This window comes from Carassius auratus, chromosome 6 (assembly GCF_003368295.1).
Source record: "Carassius auratus strain Wakin chromosome 6, ASM336829v1, whole genome shotgun sequence".
In the NCBI taxonomy this organism is placed as follows: Eukaryota; Metazoa; Chordata; class Actinopteri; order Cypriniformes; family Cyprinidae; genus Carassius; species Carassius auratus.
This window is the reverse complement of record NC_039248.1, coordinates 13833245-13842721: the sequence shown is the minus strand read 5'-3', so window position 1 is coordinate 13842721 and position 9477 is coordinate 13833245.

Sequence of the window (9477 nt, the reverse complement as noted above, 5' to 3'; positions counted from 1 at the left end):
AGAAACATTCCCTTCGTGTGATATATAATGCACATCTTATCAGTAAAGCCGGTTGTGTAATCAGCGGTAAATCTCCATCACCTGCACGCTTTCACAAGGAGCAGCATTAGCGTTCGACTTGAAGCAGCTGCACAGAATGATCACTGCAGGGCTGCCAACTCTCACGAATCTGACTTCAATCTCACGCTGAAGTCCAAGCATGAGTGTCACGCCAGATGCATGAGAGTTGGCAACCCTGAACACTGTATTACATCAAAGTACCGCGCGAGCGATCCGAATGCATTGGATCCGTGTGCTCTCTTATCGCTCGCGCGGTAGCTACTTTTTGTCATACAGTGATCATTCTGTGCAGCTGCTTCAAGTCGAACGCTAATGCTGCTCCTTGTGAAAGCGCGCAAGTGATGGAGATTTACCGCTGATTACACAACCGGCTTTACTGACAAGATAAATTAAATATTGCGTGTGATTTATCATGCAGCCCAACTGCCTAAAATATAAAGTATTGGTAAATAAACCAAACTAACAAGACACGTGTTAACAGGATATCGGCCTACTCAGACTACATAGGCTAGTGCTTGCAGAAAATACAATAATACACAAAGGGAATGTTTCTGTCACCCACTAACAAAATATTTTATATATTTTATTTATGCTTATTATTTTTCGATCTGTGACTGCAATACATTTGGCGGGATTCTAATCCCATACTCGACTTTTTACAAATGCTGGAAAGAAACGTGTGCTACGGAAACCCTCGCGATAGCACATTTGCCTGTAAGTGACTGATTCAACTGTCATGATAGTTTTGCAGTCCGAACGTAATCGTTTTGCCATGATCGATCAACGTCATTTTGATCAAAATCTAAGAAACTATTATTATTATTTATAATAGATCACAATTACGATCGGTGGGTCCGTGATTATTTCCATGGTGGCCATGGCAACCCCTGGCCACCCCCTAGCTCCGCCCCTGATACTACATGGTTGAGTATATAGTCTACAGTGCATCATTTGGGATGTAGCTAAAGTTCCAAAAACATCTCGTCACTGCACAAGATTCCGGTATGCTCAGTTTCAAATGATTATAAAACAACAAGTACAAACTGTGCAAAAGCGGCAGTGGTTCTGGCACACTCAGTGTCCAAATCCACTCACTCGTTTGAAATCACTCCTTCAACTGGTCTACGGTATATTAGTGGAATAGTAATGAGAGCATAGTTTGGTGATTTCGAGCATTTAGTTAAACCATTTTAGAGATAAATTTCACTAAATTAATCAAGTTACATATAAATCTCAGATACTACAAACGTTGAGTATGTATTACTTAATCTCAGCCACAAGTAACTTTGCTTTATTATTTTCTGATTTTATTTGTCATTTTATTTGCTGCCTCTGTCCTGCATGTTACTAATGTCTTTAGAAATGTTTAAAGTCTTAAAATTCTACTTGATTGATACCATTGTTGTGTTCCGAATGCTGAATGTTGAGATCTGTGTGAGAAACAATTGAAGTCATTTGCAAGATATTGTCTCACTTTAAGAGGGATAATATGTAATGTATGTACAATTGCAATAAAAGTATGCTTTATATGAAACACTATAATTATAATTATTCAATTGTTTACTCGCCCTCATGTTGTTCCAAATCAATACTAATAATAATAATAAATCATCTTGAAACATAAATTAACAAATCTGTAAAATTCCTATCCATTTATTGAAAGTGTCTTCACCCAAAAAAAAAAAAAAAAAAAAAAAAAACAGTCTGTGAAACCTGTGTAATCTAATGTTTAACGCACTTCATGATGTTGATAACAAAGACCTAAATACATATATATATATATATATACACACATACATGCACAGTGCTGATTGAAAGTTTGTTAACCCTTTACTATTTTCTATATTTCTGCATTAATACGACCCAAAACAACCAGTCCTACAAGTCCTAAAAGTGGACCAGGAGAACACAACAAACAAATGAGACAAAAATGTTTTCTTTGTCATTTGTTTATTGACAAAAGTGACCCAGTGTATCTTTTTGTGCAAAGTGCTTTTTTTTCTGCTGAATGAATTACGGCATAAACAAATGAGATTTCTGAGGACCTCAGAAAAAGAGTTGTTGGCACTCTCTAAATCTCTAAAGAGTTTGGACTTCACAAATCCACAGTTAGACAGACTGTATACAGATGTAGGAAACCAGCAACCACTTTTACCCTCCCCAGGAGTGGTCGACTGATAAATATCACTCTAAAAGCAACCACAATGTTGCAAAGGACACCACACTCTTAAAATTAGATTTAGATTTTTAAGGGTCTTCAAAATGTTTCTGTTAGTAACTTTTCACTGAAAGGTTCAAAAAATGGTTCTTCTATGGCATCACTTCAAAAACACCCTTTTAGAAATTTTATTTTTAAGAGTACAGGATAATATATAAACAAATAAAGGCTTTTCTCATATTGGATAATCTTAATGTTCATGTGGCCACAATCAGGAGATCACTGAACAACTATGGTGCGCATGGCAGAGCTGTAAGGAGAAAACCACTGCTCCGAAGAGAAAATTGTTGCCTGTCTGCAGATTGCCAAAGATAATGTGGACAAGCTAGAGGACTATTGGAGAAATATAACTTTTTGGTTTAAATGAGAAGCGTTATGTGTCCTTGTTACACATTACATGTCCATACTATTATGACAACAATAAATTATGCATATATCACCCTAATCTTAACCCTTTTGCATTGTTCAAATTCACTACCCTTTCGTTATGTTCGGGATGAAAACATCCACTCAATTAAACTGATGTAAAAATTCATCAAATTCATTTTTTTTTCTTTTTTCTTTTTTGCATAAATCTGTTAATTAACTTCAGTCCGGATCAAAACTACCCAATGTTTTTTTTTTTTTTTTTTTTTTTTTTTAATCCAAGATTTTAACTCTTTAATTGCCAAGTTCATAAATGATGTCACTGATTTGGGGGAAAAACCCCACAAAATGACTTATTTTCAATATAACAGTAATTGTGGCCTTTTTTTTTTTTTTTTTTACTTTTTATAACAGTCTGGGCATGTCAAAGATTAGTGACAAGATTGGCTTTGATGCATTTTTAGTTTTTGTGCAGCATTCGATTTACATTTTTTCTCCCTCATTTGTTGTTGGTGGCTAATTTTAGACTGTGATAAAAGGTCCCGAAAAATATCCAGTCCACAATCACTTTTTATATTGAAAATATGTAATTTTGTGTGTTTTTTTCCCCCAAATCAGTGACATAATTTATGAATTTGGTAATTAAAGAGTTAACATCTTGGATTTTTCTAAACATTTGGTAGTTGGAGGTGGATTAATAGATTTATGCAAAAAAACAAAAAGAATTCTGATAAATTTTTACAGCAGTTTAATTTAGTGGATGTTTTCATCCACGAACATAACGAAAGGGTAGTGAATTTGCCCAAAGTGTACCGTTTTTAAAAAATTTCAAAGCATTTTCCCAAAATATGGGTCAAAATAATATTTGTCACCAAAAATCAAAGATAGAGCTCAAACACAGAGAAAGTTGTGGCCAAAATAAGACTCAACTTTACCCCCTAGTGGACGAAAACGTCTCCAACAACGCATAAGGGTTAACCCTACCCATATAGTAATTACATGTTAATTAATACTACTCAGTACTTATATGTAAAATTACACACAACAAGCACACCTTAAAATAAAGTGTAACCAGTCGATATTTTGGAATGACCAAGACAAAGTCTGGACATTAATCCAACTGAAATATTGTGGAAGGAGCTGAAGCAAGCAGATAATAGGAGGAAACCCTCCAATATCACATAATTGAAGCAGTTTTGTACTGAGTAATGGGATAACATTTATCCAAGATGTTGTGCAGGACTGATCGGCAGTTACCAGAAGTTTAATCTTCAGTTATTGCTGCAAAATGGGGTCAGACCAGATACTGAAACCAAATAATTACATACTTTTGAAATACATGGACATGTAACAATGGATACATTCTCTAAATAAATAAATGACAAAGAAAATATTTTGTCTCATTTGTTTGATTGGGTTCTCTTTGTCTAATTTCAGGACTGTGAATATGTGATGTTGTTTTGGGTCATATTTATGCAGAAATATAGAAAATATTGTAACGGGAGGAGCCAACGACAGACAAAGTGGGCATGGCGTCAGGCCTCGGAGAGGTTTTTATTAAAAGAAAATAAAACAAAGGAGGGAATAAACGTGGCCAAAGGGGGAGTGTGTCCAAAATAAACAGGGGATCTGGTGTCCACGTCGTTCTGAGTGGTTCGGGCAGTGTTCATGGAGGAAGCGTCCAGGTAAGGGGCGGATTCCGGCCGCTGCACGTACTCCCGGCCGCTGGCCATGTAAACAGGTACAGTTGTCGTCTGGATTGCGGGTCAGGCAGCTCACGTCTCTGGTGGTGTGGGAGTCCCTCAACGCATCCTTCCTGGACCCACGAGGACACCAGGCACGGGGAAGCGACTGGTCTCCCGAGGAGAGGCCCATTGGGATTTTAAACAGCGGCGGTGATGAGGCTCCATTCACATCAGGTGCGCCCCATCACATGCCGCCAGCCCTGGCTCGTCCAGCGCCCCTCCTCTCTCACACACCCACTCCTGTTGGGAGCCTGGTATTGGGCGGCGATTTAGGACAGGGTGCTGATGATAACCAGGGAGGAGGCAGCTGACTTGTCACAATATCAAAGGGCTCACCAACTTTTAAGCAGAACTACAGTAAGATAAATAATAATGTATAAAATAATCATATTAAAATCTATGTGATAAACAAGCTATTGGTCAAAGGTAGTCTAAAAGTAATCAAAAAGCATTCTGAATACATTACCTGATATGTGAAGTCCAATAGATTATGTTAGTAGTATGTAATTAGTAATGAATTACAAATTAAATGGAGTTAATTGGTATTAACTAAAGTTCGGGGCAGGGGCATGCCCCAAACAATCACATGACTTCTAAAAACCTCCATATATACCGGGCCACATCACACCACACTTATAGTGTCGTTCTCTCGAACCCACCCTTTCCCTCCCTTTCTCATCCATTCAGCCATCCTTCTCCCACATTATATTTCTATTAGGTTGTATCAGGGTCCTCATTGTCTGGCATAAATATATGATAGAGACGGTACCCCCAGCCTGAGTCTCTCTGAGTCATCAATTCAAAATGCCCTGATCAACCTGACCATCATCCCATTCCCTCGACCCCTTCATCCCATTCCCTCGAGACCTTCATCCTCTTTCTACTGTTTCCCAGTTTCTTAGCTTATTTGTGGCGTGGTCCTACCTTGTGTCACACCACACTGCTAGTCTCGTTCTGTCGAACCCACCCTTTCCTCCCTTTCACATACATTTAACCATCCTTCTCCCACATTATATTTCTATCAGGTTGTATCGGGGGGGGGGGGGGGGGTCCTCATTGTCTTGCCTAAATATATGCTAGAGACGGTACTCCCACCCTGAGTCTCTCTGAGCCATCAATTCAAGATGCCCTAATCAACCTGACCATCATCCCATTCCCTCGACCCCTTCATTCCATTCCCTCAAACCCTTCATCCTCTTTCTACTCTTCCCCAGTTTCTTAGCTTGTTTTGTGGCATGGTCATATCTTGTGAAATACAAATTAAATACTATCCAGCACTGCGTGTCAATTATAATCTGTATCAGAAATGTGTTTTTATTGTAATATTTGTTGACTAAGTTTGTTTGAGTGGTTAGTTGTGACAGTCTGTATGGATTATGATTGCATTTACATTCATATAAACTGCTTCAATCCACTTCAATCCAGCAGGCAAATTACAATGGCAATGAACACAGCTAAAAATCCATCTTCTTGAACCTGAAAAATGGGAGTTTGCTCAAACTAACCTGGGCAGCCAATGAAACTATAGCTTAATGAAAGGCTTAATGAAAGGGTGTAACATGAGATAAACTAGATAGTTAAGGGATTTAAATCCTGCCATGATTCAAAACTGAAAATACAGTTCTGAAAGGTTGATACAAAGTGTTCGAAAATTTGAAATATTACAAAAAAATTTTTGCAAGATCGAAAAATAAGATTTGCAAGCTTGCAAAATGTAAAAAAAGAAAAATATATCTGCAAACATTATGTTGTTTTTGAGATATCCTTCTTCAGAATTGCAAAATTTGTTTAGGATGTTGCGCAAAGGATTTTTCAGAGTTTTAAATTTGTCAGTGTTCTCCCAGTGTATAGTTTGTTTACAAGATTTGAAACTTTGTAAATAGTGATCTGAAAACTGGTGTGCAAATAGGTGAAAAAAAGTTTTGAAACTATAAAAACTGAGGTTCGAAGGGGCGAAACTTATTACATTACATTACATTTGCACTCCTATTGCAGACAATTTTTTCAGAGCTGAGTTTACAACACCCACTTTGCGGAGATACGCCCACACAGTTGCGAGCTTGCGACTCACGTGATTTGTGGCAGTGTTGTCACGCAGCTCTGCTCTGAAACTCTGAAACTCAGAATGAGCGAAAATGAAGCTTCGCAACCTCGCAACTAAAAAAAAAAAAAAAAGCCTGGAGGGAGGGCCTTCTGCTCTTAGCCAATGCTTTGCTGTCTGCTGATGTACAGTCCAATCACAAGTAGTATTTACTGGAAAGGTGAGATAGACCGACTGCTCCGCCAATGACAAAAGCGCACAGGATACAGAGGATGCACAGATTTCTGGCCACAAGGCGGTCCGGTTCTAAAATAACACTCTCACACACTTTAACACTCACTATTCTTAAAAAAAAAATAATAATAATATTAAGCTTTCTAATCTTTTGTATTCTATCGGTTTTCTTTTATTATACAATTAACAAAGGCAAAAAATACCTCTAATAGCTTGCTCTATTCTTTTTCTATTCTATCGGTTTTCTTTTTTCTTTATTATATATTATTTAAAAGGCTTTGTTACGTGTAAGCTAACTGAGACTTGTTATAGCACTTGTATATCATTGCTCTTTTGTTGTTTTTTATTGCTTCCATTGTCCTCATACGCTGTTTGTGACGGATTGAGAGAGGATAGAGCTGACATTTTGAGTCACCGACTGTCATGGTTGGTAAACCGTGATCTCGGGTTGTTTACACTTTGTGGTGAATTCTGTGTGTTCTGCGTCTGCACTGATTAGTTGTGGGCGTCTCCGTTAATTGTATCAGCAGCAGCTGCCACTCATTACCCATCCACTATATAATGGCTTGTCTCACGTCCTGTGTTTGTGAGATCGTTGTTGCATGTCGTTGTGTTAACCCCCGTCTGGCTTCTGTGTAGTTTGCGTTGGATGTCTGTGTTTCCCCAGAACCTCATCCACTCTCCGCACGATCACTCAGCCACGGACACTTACCTTCGCCTCTGTTCCCGCAGTTCCTGTGCCACTCTCTCCTGCTGCCTCACGCCGTCAACACCCGGCCTCCTCACCAGCATTCCATTACCATCTGGACTTCTCACCGCCTTAATTATCCCTCTGGAGTGTTCCCGTATCATCGTCTTTGTGTGTATTTGTAACATTATCTCATCATCTCATTAAATACGTTAACTCGCTATTGTTTCCAGACTGTCCTTTCACCAGCCGTCACACCGACTTTGCAAAAACCCAACAAAAACACTTCCTAAGAGTCCAAAAGCATTCACTGCGCAATGAAGCCTGTTAGAATTAATAAAAACAGTTAGAATGTCCTTATAATTTTAAGCCATGAAAAAAAAATGTTTAACGTTTTTATATTCATTGAACATTAAGCAATTCTTGAGTATCAGCACGTGTGTGAGCACAAATGTGCTATTAATTTTGTAGCTACAACAGTGCATAGTAACGGACCGTTCACATATCGTGTCTTTTGCGCGCTCAAGCTCGTTATTTCCAATGTAGGTGCGCGGCATGCGCGCTCATAATGGAAGCGACGGTGTGACGCGCTCGTTTTTTCCATGTAATGTAATGTAATAAGTTTCGCCCCTTCGAACCTCAGTTTTCATAGTTTCAAAACTTTTTTTCACCTATGTGCACACCAGTTTTCAGATCACTATTTACAAGGTTTCAAATCTTGAAAACAAATTATACACTGGGAAAACAGTGACAAATTCGAAACTCTGAAAAAATGATTGCACAACACCATTAAAAAGAGTGTTGCACTTCTGAAGAAGGAAAACTCAAAAACAAAATTATGTTTGAAGAGATTAACATTTTTTTTTACCACTTTGCAAGCCTGCAAAGCTCTGTTTTCAGAGTTTCAAAACTTTTTTTTCACACATTCGCACACCAGTTTTCAGATCACCATTTACAAGGTTTCAAACCTGGAAAACAATCTAATACAGTGGGAGAACATTGACAAATGTGAAACTTTGAAAAATTCTTTGCGCAACATCCTACATTTTTTTTGCTATTCTGAAGAAGGATATCTCAAAAACAACATAATGTTTGCAGAGATATTTTAATTTTTTACATTTTGCAAGCTTACAAATCTTATTTTTCGATCTTGCAAAACTTGTTTTGTACGATTTTGAGTTTTCGAACACTTAGTTTCAACCTTTCAGAACTGTATTTTCAGTTTTGAATCATGGCAGGATTTAAATCCCATAGATAGTAAACATTCATGGAAGTTAAATTCATGTTCTTGATTGTTTTAAAAATAAATAAAAAAATGATGATATTAGAAAAAAGAGGGTTAAAGATTATAATAATCCATGTCTTCATGTTTGTAGCATGTTAACACATTTGATAACAAAGAAGCTAGGAGGCTGGGCAGGGCCAGCAGAGACGAAAGAGCTTAACTGTTGTGTAGGAACAAAGGAGATGACAGAGACTGACATCTGGGCAGGACAAACAGAGGAAGGGCCAGAGTTGGGACCAGAGAGTCTATCCAACCTGACGGGCTGTGGCAGGCATTGGCTCAAGATGAACCCTAACAGAAACCTGTCTACCCTCACCCTAATACTTAAGGGCAGGTTTACAGGACAATAATGAACTAAAAACTGAAACGTTTTACCTTTATGTTTTTGAAAAATTTTGCATACAGGCAACAATGTTGTGTCATTTACAAAAACTTTCACTTTTTGCTTTTTCAGTCCCTCAAATCACTATTGTTGTATAGGTAGGGTATGCTTGTAACATGGGGAGAGTTATAACAACACCATTTCCACCTATCAGGGGATAAGCTAGGAGATTTATGATAATTTCATTATTTACTCACTTCCTCCCCAATCTTATATGAATGGTTGTAAAGGCTTTAAAAAGTAGATGGCAAATTTATAAAGAAAAAACTTTATGCAAGAATCACATTTTTTTGACCGAAACTATATTTTCCTTAGTACTTAAACTGTTGCAGATAAAATCATATGACTTACATTAGAATAAATAAATAAATTCTCAGGCAAAATGTGATGCATTTGTAAACTGCTAATTTCGAACCATTATGCTAATACAGCTAACTTAACATTGGATGACGGGGTGG